At 38.7% G+C, this 19,189-nt stretch overlaps 1 long non-coding RNA gene across 2 annotated transcripts in view; it reads left to right on the forward strand.

Annotated features, from left to right (window-relative positions):
- The window catches only part of LOC136057662 (uncharacterized), a 93,382-nt gene that overhangs the window by 21,637 nt on the left and 52,556 nt on the right, over positions 1–19,189 (forward strand). For both annotated transcript variants that reach the window (XR_010623054.1, XR_010623055.1), the window contains exon 2: positions 9,064–9,183. This is a non-coding gene — a long non-coding RNA (uncharacterized LOC136057662). The remainder of the gene's footprint in view (positions 1–9,063; positions 9,184–19,189) is intronic.

A 19,189-nucleotide genomic window follows, 5' to 3' on the forward strand; every position in this document is an offset into this window, starting at 1 on the left:
TTGTGTCAGGATTCAAGATACATTTGTTTTTCTTTCTTGCCATTACACAAATACTGCTCCCCAGTAGGACTTTGAAGTTCGTATTGTATTCATTAATAAGATTTTAAATCTTTTCAAGACAGTCCCTCCTAGCTCTTCTCCACCAGCAGGATGTGTAGCCCACTGCATATGAATTGGTTCCGGGAGTGGGGCCAGGGAGCTCGGATAGCTATTTCTCCAAGCATAGGAGAAGGGACTTCTGGATGCTGGCTTGAGGGTTGAGGGAAGGAGCGTGGCCATCTGTGCTGAGCATGGGTCAATCAGCTCCTCATAGTGCCATTGGCAGTAATGGGGAGTGGGGTCAGCTAGGACCCTAGGGGTCTCACAGTTTATAAACCAGTTTCAAAAGTTAGTTTGACTGAACCGGGGCGAACTGTCTCCAGCACAGTTTTGGCTACCCACAACTTCTGTTGGCTCCGCTCCTTCCTTCTAATGCCAACGCATTGCCTAATGATGTCAGCGGGTGTTTTGGGTTTGCAAGGAATGCAGGAATGGGTTCTCTGAAGAACAGAATGTGTATGTAGAAATGCTTTAAAACAGAAAGACTCTTTGCAGAAACTTTCTTTAAACATTTTAACAAGAAACCTGAGCTTCTTCCAGTTCCTTGGGTGTTGTTTTTAATAATTATCCTTGCAGGTAGCTCATATTCTTCCAGAGTGTTATCAAATACTTTTGTGAAATGCTTCAGGGGAGAAATATCTCAGGAGAATCTGAGTACAGCATTCACCAACTGCTTGGATGCCTTTGAAATCTGTGAGACTTCAGAAGCTTAAGCGCTTTTCTGAATTTCACCTTTTTTGGATCAGTGTGGCTATTCTGGTGAATCTTCTGTGGAGATTTTAATCTCTCTCAAGGGTTAAAGAATTCCAGCTCTACTTGATTCTTGTCCTAGCATTTAACTGTGCAGTATTGTGTTATCCTCCCCTCTACACTGGTCTGGTGAGGCCATATCTGGAGTACTGTGGGCAGTTCTGGGTTCCTCAGTTCAAGAAAGACAGGGGACTTCTGAAAGGAATCCAATGGTCGGTCACAAAGATGATTAAGGAGTGGCGCATCTCCTTTATGAGAAAAGGCTGAGAGTCCTGGGGCTATTCAGCCTGGAGAAGACTCAGAAGGGATCTTATCAGTGCTTATAAATATCTAATGTATAGATGTCAAATAGATGAGCCAGGTTCTTTTTGGTAGCTCCAGGAATACAACAAGGGGTAATGTACACAAACTGGAACATAGGAAGTTCCATACAAACATGAGAAAAAACTTCACTGTGAGAGTGACAGAGCACTGAACAAGCTCTGGAGATGTTCAGACCCTGCCTGGATGCTTTTCTGTGCAACTTGCTGTAGTGAATCTGCTTTAGCAGTAGAGTTGGACTGGGTGATCTCTAGAGGTCTCTTCCAACCCTCACAATTACGTGATTCTGTTTCTATGCAGGTCTTTGCTAGGCTTGTTGCACTCTTTGATTGTTTCTGAGCAGAATGGAAAGGAGTAACTATGGTACTTCAGAGTATTTCCTTCTGTCTTTAGCATATCTTCTCTCACCAGTTCTTTTCAAGTAGTGCTCCTTTCTTTTTTCACTTTTTTCTCTTCTTAATGGCATGTAAGGTCTGAGGCAGGAGTTCTGTGCTTTGTAGTATCTGTGTTGCTCATGGTGTGATGCAATCCCTTTGTCCAAAGGGCTCTAATGCCTCCTTGGTGGGGCTCGCAGTCAGTGACTGTTTTCTATGTGCTTGTGCAACGGCCTGATTATAGTTTGGTCCAGACAGTATTCACTTTTCTAAAGTGATGTTGTGAGAATTCAGGGATTTCTTATTGAGTGTTGGATGTGTTCATCAGATGTATGTGCTTGCCATTGGATATGTGTGTGACTTTATGATCACCAGTTTCATCAGGTAAAAGTATTTCTGGTAGATTCAACATGAGAGATATATTTTCTGAAGTGTGTTAGCTTGTTAGTGTTCAAACGCAAGATGGATGTCAGATAACCTACTGTACCAAACTGTTGAATGAGTTTCCATTTTTCAGCTACTGCTGCGCATTTCTCAGACTGAGACAACACCAACTGTGTATGTGTTTTTTTATTTTCTGTTGGAGAAATGTCACTGGCCTTTTCTGACCTTGTCCTACGGTCACACGTGAGACTTTGAAAAGTCTTTTTACAAGGCTTCTCCCTTGTTACAATAATACTGCAGAGTTCTAATTCCTGAATTTCCTGTTAGAACATAAGTTTTTACAGTGGTGAAGCTTTAAATAGTGTTTGAAATATTTGGCATCAGGATAGAGATTTTTATATGCAATATATTAGTCAGTGTGACTTTTTAAACCTCTAAAGAGTGGCTTGTGCAAGAAGCTTCATATTCCCTAGTAAATCATAGAACTGTAGTCATGGGAGGGAGCTCAGGCGACCAGTCCATCTCTACTCTGCAGCAGAGCCAAGGACTATTTTTGACAGTGATTTGCCTAACCTTTCCATGATGGGCTGCAGTGCTGAGGATTCCAAGGCCAGCCTCAGTGAGATGTTCCAGTATACTGCTGTTTTTGTTAGTTATTTTGTTCTGAGAGCTAACAAATCTTTCACCACATGGTAAGCAGTTCTTCTAACCTTGATGGACCTGAAGAACAGTTGATCAGTGTCATATTCAAAAAAGCATCTTGCATACTTGAAGACTTATGTCTTCCCTTAGTCTCTTTTCTAGACTAAACATATCCAAATCTTTTAGCTTTTCTTCCTAGATCATGTATTCCAACCTTTTTTTTTTTTTCTTTTTTTTCCTCTTGTTCTTCTCTGGACTCTTCAGATTGTCTGTACAAATAATGAAGCATACTGTTTAAAATCGGACAGCATTTTTTATTTGAAAAATCACTAATACCAAGAAGTGTAGAATGATTACTTCTCATGAAATGCCATGCACTTTTATCTGCAAGTATCACGCTTCTAACTCAGTTTGTGCGAAGTTGTGTCTGAGATTTTTTTTTGCAGTTCTGTAGCTAACTTACTTTCCTCTGCTTTGTAATTGTGTGTTTGATTTTTGTGCCCAGGTGCAGAACTTTTCTTTCTATTACATCTTACTGTTTTCTGAGCCAGTGTGATAATTGGAAACTCTTTGAATCCTGTTTTGTGAAGGTTTTTCCACTCTTCGCAGCTGGATGTCTTGCAAATTTGAGTGTACCTTAATATTCCATCCTTTTACTTGTTAATGAAGGCCCAGAATAGAACTAGGCTTTAGGGTAGCCTTGTACAAAACCAAGCTTGATGTATATTTTCCACTGCATTACTAATAACAATACAGTTTTCAGCCAGCCTCCTTTAATAATACCCTCTGTGGAACTTCTGCTGGCTTCCTGATGAAAGTGTTGGGGTCTGGGGTTGTGCAGCATTGTGTCAGTCTTTCTGAAGTCAGCATCCTGTCTTCTGGTTCCCCTTTCACCTCTGGGCCATAGAAGTGCAACTAAGAAGAGTGTTCGGACTGGTCTATCGTGATTTATTTTTCACGTCCATTAGGAAAGTTGGCCAGAGCACTACTTGTGTCTCTGGTTCCCTTCCCTAGAGCCAGAAGTCACTTCTGTGCAGTCTTGTCTGAGTCACACCTGGCTCTTCTATTTGTGCTTGAGAGGAGCACTGGGCAATGGCTGAATTGCTAGCTGAAGCTTGGCACTGTGACTGTTATCTCATGGATTTGGGCTCCTGGCAGGCAGGCAGCTAACACCCTAGGAAGCAGGGTTGACAATGGATGTCTCTGTTCATCTCAGAAAGAATTTTAACAGAAAAAAAAAAATCTTGCCCTGATAATCATCAACCAAGCAAACAAAAACAAACACACACACACACACACACACACCAAAAAACCCTGCCAAAAACCAAACCAAAACAAAAAACAACCCAAAAAGAGAGAACGCAGCAATTTACCTATAGTCTATGTATTCAGTAGCAGGTTTCCCAATACTGAAACAATCCCTCTATGTCTCCCAAATTATTTAATAGCAATAAACATACTCATCAGCTGATTTGTCCTTCAACCACTATGAGAAATTTTTTAAAGGGCTGCTTTATTTTTTCCCCCCTTCATTCCTGGCAAATGCACAAATATCTAAATGAAATCACCTTACTTAAATAGAAACTAACAGAAGAGTTGGTTGTACAAATAGTTCAGGATCTGGTCACAAACATGCACTAAGTTGCTGGTCTGCCTTGGGTGAAATTCACCTTGGACAGAGACGAGAATTGCACCATTTTAGCTCAAAAGAAATTAACTATGCACCTTGTGCTTTAGTCAAGCTAGTAGAGTGAACTGGGAAAGCAGAAGACAGATTTTAAGACTGCTGGCCTGCTAACTCTAGCTATTTATAGCAAAAGAGAATAATCATAGAATAAAATGAAAATATTTCATTTTTATAGCTCCATATAAGATGAAGTTATCCTTAAGTGAAGCACAGCCTCTGAACTAATAAACAATGGAGTAATGTTTTTAGAAAAGAAAAAAATATTAATGAAAACATGACTTTATTTGTCTCTTCTGGAAGCTTTCTGTGTCAGTTACAGTAGTAAACATGACTTCTGTGAATCACTAGAGATGAAAAACAGCCGTATACTTGGGCTTAAGTGGTTCATATGGGTTTATAACAGTTTTGTATCTTTTGAGCATTCAGGAAAATCCGGCCTACAGATTTTAAACTATGATTCTGGCTACAGAGGCACAACACATTCCTTTCTGTTTTTAATAAGTCTCTCTCTTTGTGCAACAAATCCTTCTAAAAAACTGCACCAGCAGTGCTAACCAATGGGTAGCAGTTAAAAGCTGGGGGGTGAGGAATTGCTTTGGCTGGACAGAGACTAAGGGATTTGTACACCCAAATTTCTATTGTTTTTAATAGGAATTTGGCTTCAAAAATCTTAGCATTCATATGTGTTCAGTCTTTAACAACTGGAGGTCTCTACCCATGCATTCCTATCTTCCTGGATCAAATCCTCTCCTGGCTGATGCACCAGCCAGGGGAAAGCAGATGTGTCATTCTGCACATCTTTTCTTAAGATTCCTCACTTGTCAGGTGCACTCCGTTGCTTTTCTGAACAAGAGCACCCACCATCTGCTGGCTAGATCTTATAGCTGAAAGGAGGAGAGCCCGTATTCCACCAAGAGTGCAGAGATCGCTTAACTATCTTAAGAAAATTTACTGTATTAATGTGGATTAGTTTTTCCCATTCTTTTCAGTGACTTTTCAGAAGATTGAGAGACTTTGTGAAAATACAGGGCACTTATGTGTGTTACCCCATTTTTGCCATACCTTCTGGAATACTGCCATTCTGATTCTCCCACACAAAATAATGAAAGGAAACTTAAAAATAAATAATAATCATGAAAAATCTATGAATAACACCAGAAATTGATTGCCTCAGTTCAGTTCAGATGGAAAATCGGAATGAAAACCCAGAAAATTTAAGTTTATAACAAGGTGCTGCTAATTTAATTTCTGATGACCTAAGTGATTATTGAGAACTTTAGAATTATTTACTGTAGGCTGTGTGTTACTTTAATGCATTCAGTTAATCTCTGGGTTGTGCGTAGTGAATGTAACTTGGTGAGGTGATTGCAGGTGTTGGTAAGTGAGCTGAAAGCAAAAGGGAGATTTTTGCAGTGATGTTTACATTTTCTCCATTCTTTTGAGAGACTTCAATTTATATGGAAGAGCACTAGTTACACAAGGACAGCAATAACTACTACATATGCTGAGGAAAAATTGCAAAGCAGTATATTCCTGAGGTGCAGTTAGATTAACATATGTTCAGTGTAAGTTAGTTAAGGAGGAGGATGTCAGAGAAATGAGTATCTTAGAAACCTTGATCAAGGCATCAAGACAACGGGACACATCATTTTAACATGAAGAATTTTTATAGATTGCATGGGACTGGCAGTACTCCAGTATTAGTTCCAGACTGAAATGAAATTCCATTCTATATCTTCCTTTGTGTTAGAAACCTGAGTACCAAGTGGTTATTGCACTGAACTATATTACGTGCACTATTTAAGCACACTGAGTACCGTACATGATTATAGCTCTATTTTTAAGCACACTTCTCTTTAACATGTTTTTAGTTAGAATGGCTCTGTAGGTTAATATTGGACTCAACCCATATACACAGTGCATGGGATTCTGGAGGGAAGCTGCATTATCTGCCAGTGCTGAGCATAATGAAGAGGGAAAGTGCTCTCCTACTGTATGAAAAGAGTGTATGATGGTCATGATACTTTTGCTTTTCTGCCCATTGCAGCTGATGCTTTCATTCCAAGAAAATAAGCACTCAGTGCAGAGAAGGTGGTGGCTGAAGTTCTCCACCTGCTGCCATAGACATGTGGCTTTCTGGCAGTGTAGCACAATTCTCTGCACAGTCAGTTGAACCACAGGGGCTAGTGAGCTAGATGGATGGGAGGAATTATATTTAAATGCCTCTTTAGTGCTTAAGGATTTCTCTAGGTGTCACTGGTATTCCTCTGCCTTCCCACCTACCTTCTCTCCTCATATGCTAATACTTTCTGGGCCAATTTCTACTAGTGAAATTGCCATGGGACCCACTGCTGTTTTTGAGTTTGTGCTGTCTGCCTGAGTCCTGACCACATCAAGCTATTGGTCTGTGGTCCAGAGCTTAAAACAGAGAAAAGTGTTCTCATCCCCTTTCCTGTTCCACTTGTGGTTATAGCAAAAAGTGTGTGCAGAGTATATCTCATATTACATACAGTTTTATGAAGAAAAAAGTCTGTTTTCTGATATTGAATCAACCATCCATTAAGGGTCTTACCTTTCTGACAAAAGATCTGTGCTCAGATTTTTTGCCTGTTTTGGCAGAAGAAAAAATGTTTTACCCAGGAGAATGCTGAAACACTAGCTGGGGTTTTTTGTTCTTGGCACCCTCGCATGAATGCTGCTTTATTTTCCTTTTTCTGTATCCAGAGGGTAAGAACAAGAATGATTTCTAGTAAATGTGTTTTAGGGCACTTAATGCAGATAAAGGAGAGCTAGGTTACTATAAGCTGAGACTTGACAGGTATCTAGAAATTGGAATATATGTATTTTTTTTTTTAAAGGAAGGAAATAAGATTGTTCTGTGCATGGGAGGTAGGCAAGATGATGGTAAACCAACTGTGGCAGCTGGGTGGCCTGACATTCTGCTGAAGGATGTAGGTTAATATCTCTTGGTGAAGGCAGGGCATGGAACCAAAGTGCAGACAGATGAATGTCCTGATACTTGAGTGACAGAGTACAGTCTCCAGACCTATTTGTAAATGTCTTTGCATGTGTGATCTTATACTGCACTTGTTTCTGTGTTTCCTACTGGCTAGTGTAAGCAGCTCCCTTAGTCTGCTGCTGTCTGCACATCTCATTTCAGTGAGCCTGAGGCCTTTGATTGATTTATATGTTGCTGCCAGCTTGAGACAGCTAATGTGGTTATCACCTCTAGCTGTTTACCCCACCCTTAAAGTGCTAAATAACTCCAGTGGTTCTGCAGCTGGTTTACTAACAGCTCAAATATCAGTGCAGGGAGGGTGAGGGGAAGCTTGGGCACAGTAACCTCATCAGCTGTCTGAAGCTGAACCATCTCTTCTTGTCCATCAGAAATGGCGTACCCTCACATTGCACAGGTCCCTAGCTTCAGGCTAGGTACAAGCCAAAGCTTCCAAGTTCCCAGGTGCTTTTTCACACCTATCTTAGATGCAAAATAATTATATTTTATGTGCTGAATGTAGCCCTTTGTGTACTGTTTTAACTTCTGAATTAAGTGCCTAAACTCCACGCATAATGGGGAGCCTTGTCATTCAGGTGCTGAACTGGGAAGCACTATTAAGATTGAGGAAGCCAGTTCTGGAAGTGAGCACTTGAGAAATGTCACTTGGAAATGAAGTTGTCTGAAGTTGCGATTCTGCTAGCTAAATAGGTTTCTGTATCTGAACAAGATTTTTAGACTCACTTTATAACTGTTAATAGGATAAATGGTCACTCTCTTGTAGAATAGTGTCTCCTCTGGAATAATCAGATGTCTAAACAGACCAGAAAAATTGTTCCCTGAAATGGCCCATTCCTCTCCATCATGTTTGGAACCAAGAGGGCTGCCTCAGCTGCAGACATTATTTGCCAGATCCCAAAGTGAAATGAGACAAATCTTTCCCGTGCAAAATAGGAAGAAGCTTATCTGGAGTTTTAGTGGGTTGATATTTGGTTTTAGGTCCTTATATCCAGGCACAGCTCCTTTGTGTATCCATCACACCTTGCACTTTAAAGAAAGGCATCATGTTTCTGAGAGCTGCCAGTATTTTTAATAGCATGTGTACCTTGGTGTCCTCAGTGGTGGTGGAGTTGGAGGTGGGCAGCCTCCCTGCCCTGAAGTATGACAGGAGTATGAGATATGCCCTGGGTGTTTGTATCTGCTGAACCTCAGACACCACATCTCAATTGGATCCATTCAGCAGGGCACTGGGACATCATCAGTAAATAAGGTTAAGGGCCTTGCCCTCTAGTTCTCTCTTTTGCCTCTATGTTTTAAGTACCACATAATGCAAAATGCACTCTAGTTTCCCAATTGGACATCCTAATGTACCCTTTTGTGCACCATATTTACAGCTGCCTCGTGCTCCTATAGAAGAGGAGTTCCTTCTAGGCATCCAAACACAAGTTAAATTTCTCTAAGAGCTCATCTGCTCCATTGTGTTTTTTGTGTGGAGTGTGTCCAGAGTGAGTTGGCTTATGGTTCTCTGTTCAGCATTGTGATTTAGTGGGAGAAGAGAAACTTCTGTGTAGAGATGTCAGCAATATCAATTGCTCTAAGTTTCCTGGAAATATCTAGCTGGTATAAACTGAAAAAAAAATAAAAATCTCTACTGTGAAGAGGTTTTGTAAATTAGAGTATTTATATAGCTGAAGTGAAACTTAGGTTTCCTCTTTCTGTCCAGATTAGAATCACAGAGGTAGGTGCATATGATTCTTTCCTTGAATTTTTCATCCAGTTATTTTCCATTTCTTTTTCTTTCTTGTTTACAGCCCTTGTGATTATGTAACAGCTCTCAAGAGGAAGCTGCTAACAAGCCCATCTGATATTTTGTGCCAGCTGTTTTAGTGGAGGCGTGTTGGATTAGACTGAACTCCACCTTCTTTGACAAGGTATACTATATGAGTAACACCGTAAAATATATTTCAAGCAGAATGATACTTAACCTCTGGGTGCTCTTTTCGTTAATTTCTTCTTGGATCAATTATTATGTTTTGTCTGTCACAAAACTGAGCTGAAAACTCCTCTGGGCATGGAATGTGTCATTCATTTAAACAACATCAAGGCACACTGTTCATGTTTAATTATTTCTTTAATGCAAGTGCTAAACTGTTTTCAGTCACATCTAACAAACATGTTTTCTGGGAATGGTTGCTGCTTGACCTCAAGTTGGGGGCAAGTTAGGCTAAGCCTTGAAATGCTGCATCAAGCTGTCATTCCAAATAGAAGTGAGCTCCATCACCCTAACGTGAACTACATACTATTATATGGATGGTCTGGTGGAAGCAGAATATATAAACTGCCCACCAGAATGGATGTTGCATTATGCTGATTTGTGATGAGTAAATTCTAAAACAAGCACATCGATGATGCTTAAAAACATCCGCTGCAGTAGCTAAGCTAGCGATGTTGTGCAGTAGATGAAAGCCACCTGTCAGTGAAATCTTTTTAAAAACATATATAAATATTTCTGTCGTTGTTGTTGCATCAGTTCTTTTTCAGCACATCCATTATGGCATGACACATTTATTTGTAAATGGTTGGAATATTTATAGGCCTAGTTGCAGCAGAATGTGAGCATGTGACCGAAGGTATTGCTCAAAAAGTCAGTTTGATGCAACATGTAGAAATGAATGCTAAGGTCACTTTAGTTACTTTTAAAACCAAAGTAGAAATGTTTTTCAGGATCAGGTGCAAGGAGAAAACAAGGTCTTGAGTTGTGAACATGTGAGAGATGAGGCTAAAAGAATTAGGACAGAAAGCACTGTGATATCTTACAGAGGTTGGATTTAGAGGGTTTTGATAAATTGCATTATGAACAATGAATTATGATACATCCACAATCATTTCATAAGGCCAATCTGTTCCAATTTTAAACTAAGTCAGAGTGTACATTAACTTGACTTGGCATAGCGTTCACCTTGTTCACATCTTAACAATTGACAAACACTATGATAACAACACATACAAAGGTGCAGACCTGACTTAAAACTTCCTACAGACAGAATTCTGAGTTTTAAGAATTTCCTTCATATCTAAGAAAGATCAGTTGAGAAAAATCAATATATCTGCTGGAAGATTTGCTTTGACATTTGAGACCAAATTTTGCTGGGTTTCCTTTTTTCTCCCCTGCCTGTTTTTCCAGTTTCTTCACTGGGTCTTTCTGAAATCATAGCTGATACTCATTGCTAGCCTTTCTTGCTGATGACCTTATGAGCAGACAGCAAGACCTGAATAAAGTTTGATAACTACAAAATGTAGCATATAAATGCTAGAAGTGTCTACTTGTGTTACTGACAACCAGTAAGGTACAACACACTCTACCAAAGGTCTTTCAAAGAGTAAGTGGCTGTGAAGCTAGTTGCCTTTTGCTGCCCTTAACGTAGAGCCATTAAGAGTTTTAAGACTTCAGCTTAACTTTTGAGTTCGTAGAAAGCTTTCTTTGTAAATTTCCTGGCCCAGAGTACTTCTTGCTTTATGCTCTTGCCACAGCACTCTGTTGGTTTGTCCTGGTTCGAAGGAATAAATCCTGTTTTAAATTTCCTTGGTTTCTCATAACAAAGGGCTCTGGAAGAAAGAAAATCTTTTAATCCTCCCAGCAATAACCTGACACGACCTTCTAAACACACTATTAGCTCAAAAATATTAGCAATATTCTGTAGCTGTCTTAATACTTTGTAGCTTACAATAGAGATCAACCAAATATTGAGAAGAATAATTTTACTTGGATCTGAGGAAATCAGTATCTACAGCACAGCTACATGTTTAAAAAGGGCTAAATGTTAAAAAGTATTTAAAAAGCTTCACAGCAGAGTATTGTTCAGTAGTGGTGACAGGGCACAGCCAGTTTTCTGCATGCTCTTTCTAGGCTTGTGATTTCCTCACTGTCTTAGCACAAATTACTTGCTTTCTCTGTGCTCTTTAGTTACTCCAATCTGTTCTGTCCTTCCTTCACAAGAGCTAAGCTTTGAGAAGATGGTCAGAGTTATTTTAGTATGCTCAGTATGGGATATTTCTTAGAAAATTTGCAGGAAGAACAAATTTTCTGCAAATCTGGTCTCTCTATTATATCAGTGGACTGCCAACTATTGCACATAGCTTAAATATCAAATAGGTATTTTTTAAAAATTAATGCTGATGTATAAACTTAAGTACGTTACCCTAACTCATGTGGAAAGAACCTGATGGTACTAAAGTGTCACAAAGTATTTAGACTTACAAGGAAGAGAGAGAGATTATTATATGAGATTTATGATAGAGAAGTTCAGATAAAATTCAGTAAGAGAATGTAAAGGAAAAAAAAACAATTTGATTGCTTTCAGTAATGGGTTAAGGTAGCTAAATTCAGAGATAAAATAGGGTTTTAAAGCTAGAAGTTGCTTTGATACTTTTAAGCACCTCAGCTGTTCATTTTGGTATGCAGCAGCAGCAGTTGTGCATACTCTCATAAAACTGATGAATCCTACAGCCATTATGTAATCGTTCTGTTTTGAAATTTAAGTATCTGATCTAAAACTAGAGAAGTCACTGAGGGCCTTTCAGTTGCTATAAGCACAAACTGAAAAATTACAGCAGGGCCTACAGAAAGACATTAGAATATGATTCTACAAATTGGGATTTACCTAGACACACACTGCTGTGTGCTGCTATCTTGTTCTGACTCTGGAGAGGAGAGTGTTTTAAAAGTGTAGTTTCTACTTCAGATTCAATTTTTAATCTAGCTGAGCAATCACAGTCAGAACTAAGAGCTTGGTTCCCATTCCTTCTCCCAGGTGTGAGAACATTTTGGAGTAAGGGAGTATAATACGGAGAGGCATGAGAAGGAAAAATATGGCAGGAGCAGCCAGACATGAACTGCCTGTGTCTTTGGTGGCTGATTCTTTAATCCCACGCTCTTCCTACAGCAGAATAGAGCTGCTTCCAATGCGGAAGCTGGAGCAGCAGTTCTGCTGGCTGTGCCATGGACTTCCACACAGTCATGTTGGCCAAGGTGTAACATCCCTGTTTGCGGCAGGGATTGACTGTAGTCTGGTTGCTAGCTTAGAATGGTCGCTGCTCCTTCAGCCTTGGCACAAGTTTCTGTCATGGGCACAATGCTCCAAAGACATGTGAGCACTCATCTATGAGCAAGCTGCTGATGTGCAGGTTGGTCTCTAAACTTTACTTGTTTGGAAGCTTGGACAGCTGTGTCATCTACTCAACTTTCAGATTTTTTTTCCGCTGGAATATGGAGGCCTACTTGGGTACCTGGTTGGTGGTGAGCATACTTTTTCTGCTCCTGTACAGGTTTCGAATACGCTCTCTATGTTGTGTTTTAACCAACATGTTAGAGATTGTTTAGATAGAAGTGTGGTAAGGAGGCACCTCTGTCCTGCTGATGTTATGAACTTTGCAAGATGGACCTTTGTCCTTTCTCCTGATTATTCCCCCCGTAGCTGCCCAATTCACAGGCCTCACAGGTTGCTGCCACAGGGAGAAGATTGTGGTAGCTGTCAGATATGTCATTGATACAGTCCTATTTAATTAAAATAATATTCCACTAGTTTAAATTTCTCTGAATGCCCTCAAGTGTTTCTTTGTTCTGTTCCAAGTCCTCCAGCAGCCAGTACTGTGCCCAAAAAGCTTTCTGCTTTTCTTTGAGGGCCATGCTGCTGTCTTCACTAGCCTCTGTGGACCCATCTCTGGACTGTCTCCTTGCTCTCCTGCATGTTTTTTCTACTTCTGACATGAAGTAGTTGTTCTAAAAAGCAAAGTCTAACTCCCACTTCTGCATTTGACTCTGGAGGAGATCCTTCAGGCTGCATGGCCCAGCTCCTCCTCCAGCTTTGTCATGCTGATTCACAATTTAGCCCGTAGCTCCTATTGTTGTGTTTATTGCTAAACAAAGGGAGTATTTTTTTTTTTTGCTCCCTCACTGCTGAGGCTGAGTAGTAGATAGTTGTCCTGTCCACTAGCTTCCATGAGCTTTGTGGCTACCCACAGAACAGAGGTCTTGCTTGCTTTTCCCTCATCTTCAGCAAGGCAATATGCAAGGAGCTTGATGGCATGGCAGCTCCAGTAATCTTCCCTAGGCTGCATGTGTCTTATATTCCTCATGGCTTCTAATGGGCTGCTTATTCCTCACTGATTTAATGGTTGACTTCTGATGTTTTTGGATGAGTCAGATGTCTGTAATAGTGACACTACATCTATGTATGTGGTAAATGTGAGAGAAAACAGATGTCTATAAAAATCACTGAGTCTGATTTGCAACAATGAACAGTATTTCGATTAATTATAGTTGTATAGCTAATGTGTACTATCTCTCCAGCATGGGGTGGAAATTACTTCTTTCACACCTACATGACTTTTACCTTCTATTTGTATCTTTTTTTAAACTCAGCTCAGAGTACTCTAGAGTTAAGTTCAGTTCTGTTTGTTTTAGGAGTAATTGTACAATTACTAACAGTGTTTTAAAAACAGCCTAACAACCTTAAATTTCAACATTGAAATTTTCTGGCAATATCTGAACCTTGCTCATATGTAAAAAGAAACAAACAGTAGCTGCTGAGTAAGTGTCATATAGCAGTAATTCTCCAATAGATTTTTTTTTTCCAATGCAATGTGAATTTATTTGGTCCTGTTTTTATAAATTGTCTCAGACCAAAGCTGAATCATTTGCTGAATAGTAGATGAAAGACAGAATCCTAATCCAGGCTTAGTCTGACACTCTGAAGCAAAGAGTTTCAAAGTTCCCAAGATCAGAAGGCAAAGAATTTCGCAAATAAGTATCAGCCAAGTCTTATTCCTGTAAGACCTGAGGTCGAATAATGAAAGAGCAGTGGCAGAAAGTAGTGGCTGAACAAAGAAAAATGAAAGGTCTAACCCTATGAACTAGCTTTAAGGTCATGAACAGGATCTTACAAAATCAACAGAAATTCATTACTGGAAGAAGCCAGATATACTCTTCAGCACAGTGTGATGAGTCAGAACTGGTCAAATCATGTATAGGTGCAAAATTCAGAATCACTGTAGTCTGCTAGTGAAATTAACAGGCAGTGTAGGGAGAATTTCCCCAATGAAGCTTGTAATTTCCTGGAGATACTTCTCTGGTTTGCTAGCCGTGGTCTGAACAAATCATGAGACATAAGAATCACTTTATTTCACAAGTCTCTATGTGTCCTGTAACGGGATTCGGGGAGATGGACTGCAATGCTAATGGTCTTTTATTGACTCACCTACTTTGGTGTTGAGGTTTCAGGAACTGTCGTGCTCTGTAGAACCCTTTTTAAGCCCAAATGCTGTGGCTGAAATAAAGAGCATAGAATGCTCTAAATGCAGTAACAAAGATCTGTATTTTTTTCAGAAGTATTTAAGTTATAAGTCCAGTAAATGGGCACTGATAAGTATTAGATATCTTTCATTTTTTGTACTTGATTTTGAAAGACGGTATTTCTCAGAATAATGCGAGAAGACTTGGAACATTGATTTATTCCTGCTGTAAGATAATTCTGCAAATGACTTCAAAGTGCAGTAATTTAGAAATCTTGAGGTTCTTTCTGTATCTGGATTTATGCATTGAGCAAGCTTTTAGTACAAATATATGAATCTTTGGTAATTACTTTAATTTGTGAATAGAACTTTAACTGAGCTGAATACATGAATGTACCTTACAGTGTTCAGGCTTTGTGAGACATTTCTGCTAAATCGGCTTATGAATTTCCTTTTGATGAGCTTAATTGTTGACAGATTTTTCAAAAGCCAGCAACAGCTTTCTTTGCTAGCTAGTATTCACATGAACTGGATAGTCTTGTGAAGTCCTTTATTCAATTTGCATAATATTTTGCTTCTGCTGTAAGATGAAGCAAAATCCTTTGTAGTGAAACCAACAATGTTAGACATATTAAAGGCATCAATCCTAATCAAATAAAAGAAAATAGAAAATTCACCCTCCCAGCTTGTTCTTCAAGATTTTAGGATATGTAGAGCTAGGAAAAAAAATGTTTCTTTTCTTTTCAAAGAACTATTCTGAAAAGTGTCCTAAATAATGTGTTATCTCCTATTCAGTGAAGATTTTTTACTTGTTACTTAAGCACATCTGTAACAGTGCTTTTCATCTGGGATCCCTCAAGTCAGAACACATTGCAAATGCTAATATATTCATTAAATCTAGTAAGCTTTTTTGTCCTTTTGCATGAAAGAGACAAATTTTACATCTTATATATACAAAAGTTTTTATTGCTGGTGATAATGTTTTAGAATTTCTACCTTTGAATACTATTTCCAGGGAATATAGGTTGGAAGAAAATTAAATTTAAACTAAACAGTGGGATTCCTGGCCAAAATAATGGTTGTGGATATCTGAGGGTAGTGAAGCATGCAGAAACCTTGAAAATAACTGACTCTTTTCTTCCAAACATTTCTGAAGAAGTCTTGCCCGTTAATAATGCCTTAAAAGTAATAAAGTCTGGGATCTGTGTATTCCAGCCAAATGAGGCCACATCCCACAGTCCTTGCTTTGTGTTTACTGGAGTAAATTTCCCATTTGCTTGTGATAGGATGAGGTCTGAGAACTGAGTAAGGATGGCAGGGTGGGAATTGGTTTGTCACCTCTGACAGTGGGTTGCAAACTGCTGGAACCACAAATGAGCTCAGTGTTTAGCAAGATGGTGGATGCCAGCATGAAGCTTGGAAGTGCCAATTTTAATTAAAACCTGCGTTTTCAAATCAAGTTCTTAGTCAACAATGGGTGGGAAATTCTTCCCACCATATAAATTTTCTGAATGCTGTATTAACTGGCAAGATGGGGGCAAGCTTCTCTTTCCACAAAAGTACTGCTACCATCACCTCCCCCAGTCAGAAGAAAAAGACTACATTGTTTGTGGAAACACTCCTTGTTCATGTCCTGCATTTCGGTCAGAACAGACAGATTTTACTTTGTCCTCCTCACCCCCCTTCCTTCATTGTTAACAATGGAGCAAACACACGAGATTAACATGGCTGTTGACATGGCTCAGTTGTTTGCCATTTGGAAACTACTGATTCCTCAGTTTTATAATTGTAAAAAAAAAAAAAATTATATATAAAAAAAAGATTCAGTCATTTTCTGTTTATTCCAAAGATAGAGAGAACAGAGTAGTATGGGAAAGAAGTGGGAAGCCAACAACAAAAAACAAATTAGTTTAAGAACCAGCGTGTTCCCCTTACTTTAAGGAACACAGTAAACATTTCAAATGTGCATGCCAGCTCATTATCTAACTCAATCTTCATTGACTTCATGAAAAACAGCAGCAGTTAAGCAGTGTTTGCCAAAAGCAAATGTGGGTACATGCATTGCTAAAAAGAATGTGACATCCGCTCTGTACAGGTTCCTTAATGTGCCTCACATACATTTCTTCATTATCCTTTCTTTCTGACGTTTAGCCTTTTTCTTGATTGCTGTTTTAGTCTGTTTTGAGCACTGTTTATCCAAAGCTCTGGTGTATGACCTATGACTTGAATTGTTGGCCAGAAATGAACCTCTCCAAGTGTTTAAAGATGTAGACATGGCTTCAGTAATATAATCTGCATGGTAATATCTGTTTGAAAATACTTATTTTACAAAGTTTATTGTTTTAAAAAAATCTGTTTAGCAATTCCTTCATTACCTAAATTTTAAAATTTACTTTGTCATTAACTTTGCTTATTTTTTTAATGAGTGTTGTTTTGGATACTGCCTTTTTCATCAGTTCAATGTATACTTGCAATTGACACTTATATTCAAACACTTTGCCATAATAATTTTAATAACACATACATTCAAATATCATTATTTATTATGATAACAATGGATACAGTGGATTCCATGAATTCTTTCATATTTATAAGTTACTAATTTGTGGGGAAACGTATCTTTTATGTCCATAACATATTAACTCCTGAGTATTTTGAATTCTATTGAACTTTGTTTCCTTTGGGAATGACTCAGTTTAAGAGAAGTGCAAGCATCTGTTGAGCAATTATTTTATTAAATAGTTTAAAGAACACTTATTTTGAAACCATGCAGGCTTTTTCCCATTGCTGTTACATTTTCTGGTATATACATTAGTGTCCTATTGACATTCATTTCTGTCATCTTAAATCTTTCCCTTCAAAATTAACATGACAATCTGTATTTTGCTTTGGCATCTATATAATCTTCTGCCATATGCTTAAAATGCAAAGTTGTACAATTCTGATAATCAGTTACTCTACTGCACATGCATCTTGCTCTTATTCTTTATGAGTAATGGGTTTTGAAAAATTTCTTAACTTTTTTTTTTTAATATACAGTTTCTGATGTATTTTTTTTCTGAAAAAACAACACACTCTGATTCAGAAATTCTTAATAAAATAGGGCATTTTTTGGTAGAAAACAATGCCACTTTTTTAAGGCTTTCCAAATATTTATCTCATTTTCCTTTTGGGAAAAATAAAACAGCTGGTGAAATTAGGATTTCAAAATAATAATAAAAAAGAGCTTAAATAAACATCCATTTAACATTTTATCAAAAGCTGAAAAATGCTGGTGAAATTTAAATATTCTCATTTTCCATAATTCTCTACTTCTTCAAATATTCTCTTTGTTATTGTTGAAATTCGCAATCCTCATGAAGACCAAGTGATAGAATGTAGGTTCCTCTTTCTCTCTCTGTTTCTCTGTCTTTTCTCTGCCTTTACTTTTTATTTTTTTTTCTTTTTCCTTTTGGGGTAGTTATGTCCAAAATAGAGAATATCAATATATTCCAATATTGATTTCAGGTCTTTGTTTGTTGTTAAGCTTCGCTTCCATGGCATGGTTACTTCTGTTGACACAGTAGAATCTGGAAAATACATTTACATGGAGAACCGAAGTATTACACTTGGACTGCAGTTTTTAAATAACAGTATTTCTGGACATTGGCATTGCTAGTAGAAAGAAACTTGAACTTAGGCTATTAGTTTTGGTCAGGGAAATGTCAGAGGAAGAGCATAAGGACAGCAACCTGTGGTTGGATCAAAGATACCAAGACTTTGTATCTGATAGAAGCCAGAAGAATATACTTATGGACAAGTGTAAGAAGCAGGGCAAGTATAGAATTATTCTTTCTGCTTGTATACTTTTCCAACTTCTGACAGTAAGTAGTTCTGGGACTCCCTGTGCTGAAGTTGCATCTTAACCACTGTTTTTATGAACCACTGAGTGTGGAAGCAACAATAGGAACAATGGATCACTGTTCAGCATCAGTGGCAACTGCGCTTAGAAATAAGTAACAGTGCCACTTCAAAATGCTTGACTTGGACAACAGAAAGAGAAGAGCCAGGAAATTACAGCAGCGCTAAAGCCACACCCATGGCCAGGGGCAACATCTCACAGCTCCTCCAAATTGTGAACTTCTTGGGAGCTGAGAATCCCTACCATGCAGAGAGGTAGGAGCTAAACTCACAATTATATAAGGCAGCAACTTCTACCTCTGTGGGATCTTAATGGGATGTGGTGTCTTGTTCTTCAGTGTCAGGGTTCCTCATTTTGTGTTTCTCTGAGATTTTTGTTTAGTGAAAGTTGGGTGACCCTACCCCATACTAGTACAAGATGCTGATCTCTGGTAGTTAAGAGAGACTTCCACTTTCTCTTAGAGACACTGTCTAGTTCCCATTCAAGTAGCTGTCCCATGTAGGAAGTCAATCTTGTTATTTCCTCTGACAGACTTCTTTAGGGGCTGTCAGCCTGCATCTCCAGTAAACCAGTCTGCAATATTCTTCATGCACCATGCTTGTCCTCATATGCGATCAGCTGCATGTTTCTTTCTACAGCAAATCATTGGGGAAGTGACAGAACCTGAAGAAAAAGGGTTTTTTAAATCTGTCTCTGGAGTTTTCTCCTGGTCTGGTCTGTTCAGTATCCATGGACAATTGGGCTGT

Source organism: Cyrtonyx montezumae, unplaced genomic scaffold, assembly GCF_038088225.1.
Source record: "Cyrtonyx montezumae isolate F1298 unplaced genomic scaffold, pur_monq_1.0 scaffold_10, whole genome shotgun sequence".
Lineage (NCBI taxonomy): Eukaryota > Metazoa > Chordata > Aves > Galliformes > Odontophoridae > Cyrtonyx > Cyrtonyx montezumae.